This window comes from Onychostoma macrolepis, chromosome 18 (genome assembly GCF_012432095.1).
Source record: "Onychostoma macrolepis isolate SWU-2019 chromosome 18, ASM1243209v1, whole genome shotgun sequence".
NCBI classification, from domain to species: Eukaryota; Metazoa; Chordata; class Actinopteri; order Cypriniformes; family Cyprinidae; genus Onychostoma; species Onychostoma macrolepis.
In genome coordinates, this window is record NC_081172.1 from 29323319 (window position 1) to 29328046 (window position 4728).

Below are 4728 nucleotides of genomic sequence, written 5' to 3' on the forward strand. Positions count from 1 at the left end.
TATTTTTGTGCAGATTCCACCACTGCTTACCTGGTCATTAAACCAACTTCATGAGATGAATCTTGGGATGTTGAAAGAGTTCAAATGTCTGTTTGACACTTTTTGAATGATTTTCCTTCACTATACATAACTGCCTACCACATTTCACACATTATGATCTGAATATTTAGTAATATTATCGGTTTAACTGAACTGAGCAGGATAATTACGTTAATTTTGCAATATTGACAGTGTTATTGAACTGAATTGAATCAACACTGAACAAAATTGAGCTGAATAATTATACTATTGTCTTTTGTTCAGCTGGTCTACAGCTGAAATTGATTTTTTTTTGATTTTTTTTTTTATATATATAATTTACTAATTTTACAACATTAACTCCGCTATTTTCCTGTTTATCATGGATGTGTATTGTATAAAGCACAATACGCATAAATGTGACTTGACTTCATAGTAAACTTATTTTTCCTTTCCAGTCTTAACTCTAATGTCTTTTGTTTTCTCAACAAATGACTACCATTTGATGATCTCTCTCAGTAAAAATGCAGAGCATCATTCATATTGTATTGTCACACCAAGACAAGTGCTGTTGCTTTCATTTTCTGGAGGTATTTGATGAGAACATTTTAATGTTTTGTTTGGAGGAATATTATATAATATAAACAAAAAGTTGAACAAAGTTTTCTTCTTCAAACCACTCCTTATGAAAAAATTACTTATGGAAATAATATTCTTATAATTAAGTGTGACCTGAATATAAGGTATCAGACAATTAATTGCATGATATTTACAATGAATGTATATAATATATTCCATACTATTTAAGTCAATGGCTCCAGTCAAATGTTTGGTTACCAGCATTCTTCAAAATATCATCTTTTGTGCTGAACAGAAGAAATAAACTCATACAGGTTTGGAACAACGTGGGCGTGAGTAAACGATGACAGAATTTTCATCTATTCATTTCATGTTTATCAGTTATTGTTTTGAAAGGGCAGTTTTTATTTGGCAGTTGCTTCCATTTTAGTGTAAAAATGTCCTAACACTTGACAGTGATCTAGAGAGAGCTATCTGGTAGAATTCCCATTTATCTTAACGCCGTTGACTTGACTGGCATGTGACCCTCCAGAAGTACACAACTTACTCACTGTCATCTTTACTGCTACATTTCTTATTAGTACACAGACAGCATCGCTTGCCGTTATGATAGTTACTCAGTTGTGTGTGGGAGAACTGTGTGTCAGATAGTCTCTCTCTCTGGTCCGGTTGTGAAGTGTCCGACTGATCTGGCTCAGCACTAGTCTGACAGAATGGCCGTGAGCATATGTGTGTCACGCTGCTGTTTTACAAAGGAAGACATTTTATGATTAAGATTCCTTTCTTGTTCTGCCATAACTTCGTGAATTTAAAGAGACTATTTATAATGAAAAACACAAGCAGAATGAGTTTCTGTGCAAATTGTTCATAAAACCATTCTTGCATACAGTAAATTGCCACATTCAGTACTTTACGACAATTTGTGCAGAAACATATCTATTTACAATTCATGAGTTTGTTCTTCTCTTGTTAAAATTTTTTTTTCTCCTATATATAACATTCTATATGATTCATGATCCATTATGTGTGCGATATTTGTCACATGGCTGCATTTTCAGGTTCATTAGTATCCATTTTTTTTATCCATATAAGCTCCTGATGTCAGATTATGATGCATTGCTTTTGAATTCATACATTCGTAAAACTTAATATTCTGTCATTTCTGGATCCGTTATGTTGTTGTTTGGATAAGTACCGGATTATTCTGCACTATTTTAAGCACATTTTCTCCACTTTCTTGTTTTTGAAAGACTAATGCTACCTTCAAGTTTCTTTGTGAATTTAATATAGATAAAAAATGACCCAAAACACATCTTATACGAAAGTTAAAAAGCTTTATTTTGTGACTTGCCAAACAACACAGTCTCCTAGAGTGTCCCTTCCCACACTGCCAACATGCATTACCATGCAGTGGCTAGTTTTTAATGTCTGTGTGTGGCAAGCTAAATTAAAATTTAGGCTTTTTAATGTGTATATCTGAAGAAGTGCCTGGAGTATTATTTTTCTTTATTCATTGACTGATGAAACCAAAGAGCACTTCATGCAGTAGAGAGGGATGTAGAATAGATACATCATGTATTTGTGAATGTCAAGCTTATACAGTTCTTTCACATTTTATGCAATGTTGCTGCATTATGAGCCAATAGGTTGTGTGACAAAACTACATGTCCCATCATTCTCTGCCACAACATTCTCATAGTAAATTGCATAGATAAAGTGTCAGTTGCATAACTTTTGCTCTGCATCTAGTTTTTGTAGTTGTCGGTAAGTGGAAAAAGAGACAAAAATATGTCCATTTTATTCCAACCAAAACCACTTGAAGGCACATGGCATCATAATTATGACCGTTAAAAACCTACCAGGATGACATTAGGGCAGCATATTTCTCCTTCCATGAGCAAGCACTTTTTATTGTGACTTTGTAAAATTTATCATAGTTAACCTTTAATTAACCTTTAAAAAATCCTGATGAACCTTGCTCCACCAGAGAGGAATATATGCTATGAACATTATATTGAATTATTGATAAAATGAATAGAAAATGTCAGAACAGCAAACACAACAAACTAATCTCAGCTCTGTCTTGCACTGGGGAAAACAGAAACACGAAGTAAGACCAGAATGCTAACGAACAAACCTCCGGCGAATGTACAAAGCACCTGCTATTTATTAAAGTGATGGAAGGAGAGAGAAAAAAAAATCTATATCTTTCACCTCCTCTGTGGTTTGTGAGACATTAAACGTAAAGTCTCTTGAGAGTCATGGGAACTGTGATGGAATTTTGAGGTATTAAAAAAAAAAACTTTTCTAAAACAACCTTTTATTCAATTTGCAGTGCAAATGAGGAGATGAAGCATGGTGAGATGACGAAAGATGAAGGAAAGATAGAACAGAGAGAAACAGGGAAATTAGAGCGAGAAGAGAATAAGAATGAGAGAGAAGGTAAGATGAAGTTCAAGCTGACCTTTCACTGACCTTTCATAAGAGCGGCCTACGGGTAAATCCAGCTAATGACGCGTCAGCACCAATGAATCCACAGTATACACACAATACACACATGCACTTAAACACACCCTGCAGTACACTACCGTCAGCTGTCACCCACAATGCACCAGACCTTTGCTTCTGGAAGGAGCAGTGTCTCTCTTGAAATAAGATGGCAAGATTTCACTGGCTCTGTTCCATGCTGCCTCTGTACGCAGCAATTTAAACAGCATAGGTGTTCCCGGCTAAAAGATGTATGAATGGGACTAAGAAAAAATGAACTATTAACCCTGCACCCTCTGGCTATGACTCCAAATTAAAAACAGAACTAAGCTAATAATTATTTCTGTGTAAATTTTAGAATCATTTGATTATTTGACTGACAGAGCTAGAATCTAAACTGTAATAACCGAAATTCAAAGCAGCACAGGATAAAGACCTACACCCATAAAACCTTTGCCTACGCTGTTGGTTTCCATAGGTTAGGCTGATGGGTAGTACCTACAATTTAAAGCTGAATTCCAAGGCAATATTGCATGTACAGTAGAGGCCTGCGCGGGACTGTTTTCTTAAACCCGCACCTGCCCGCTCCCGCTGAATTTCTGACCAGGACCACCCGCTCCCGCAACCTGCGTGTTCCACTCCCGCCCGCGCCCGCAATGTTTGTGTCCACTCCCGCCCGCTCCCGCTGACTTTCTCTCAGAGCTTGTAAAAAAATGTTGGCTACACAAACTTATCATCCAGAATGGCAGGATTTAAACATGATTGCGTTTAAATAAGATTAAGTAATGCTAAACCAAAGTACCACACCTGACAAAAACATTGGTTTTTTTTTTATTAGCATTATTAAACATTAACCGTTAAAACAAAAGCACAAATAGCAGTACCTCAGTTTTTAAAAGTAGCCTACTGCTTGATACAGAAGCACCAAACGATTTACTAAACAAACAGTTTGTCATTTCACACCCAGTCCGAAATTTTTGGTTAAAAAATAAATACAACCTCACATTGTCACACACTGCCTCCGAAACTTTCGTGCAGCCCTCTAATGTACAGTACCTTTCATGGAGAAGGCAATCCCATAATGCACTTAGTGAAAAATCCATTCAAGGTCGACAGTGTACAAGTTTATATATAATAATGAATAAAAAATTGGGAAACATTCTTTTTTTTTTTTTTTGTTGATGTTGTTTTTGTTTTGTTTTTTAAATAAGAACATTACAAATGTTGGATTACAGCATAAATACCAAGAAAAAGAAAAAAGAAAAATAGAACAAAACACACAAAAGACATAAGTACAGTAAGTGATTAATACTTCAGGGTAACTTAAAGGGAACATACAAATAAACCCCGGCAGCAAATTACCACACAGAATAATGCATCATCAATTTAAAACAATTATTTTAGAGCTTGGGCTATACTACTCCAATAAGTGACAGTTTGTATTCTAGCCCCATTAATCCTTGCAGTGCTGCGTTCTAAACAAACAATATAATGAAAAGACAGCAGCCAGAATCTTCTAGGATCCACATCAAGTGTGAACCATTGCTGTGTAGTTGTTTTTTTAGCAGCAGTGAAACCAGACATTAACAATCTTCTCTGAACTAATGTAAAGTTATAGGAAGAATCATAATTTAACAACATAAG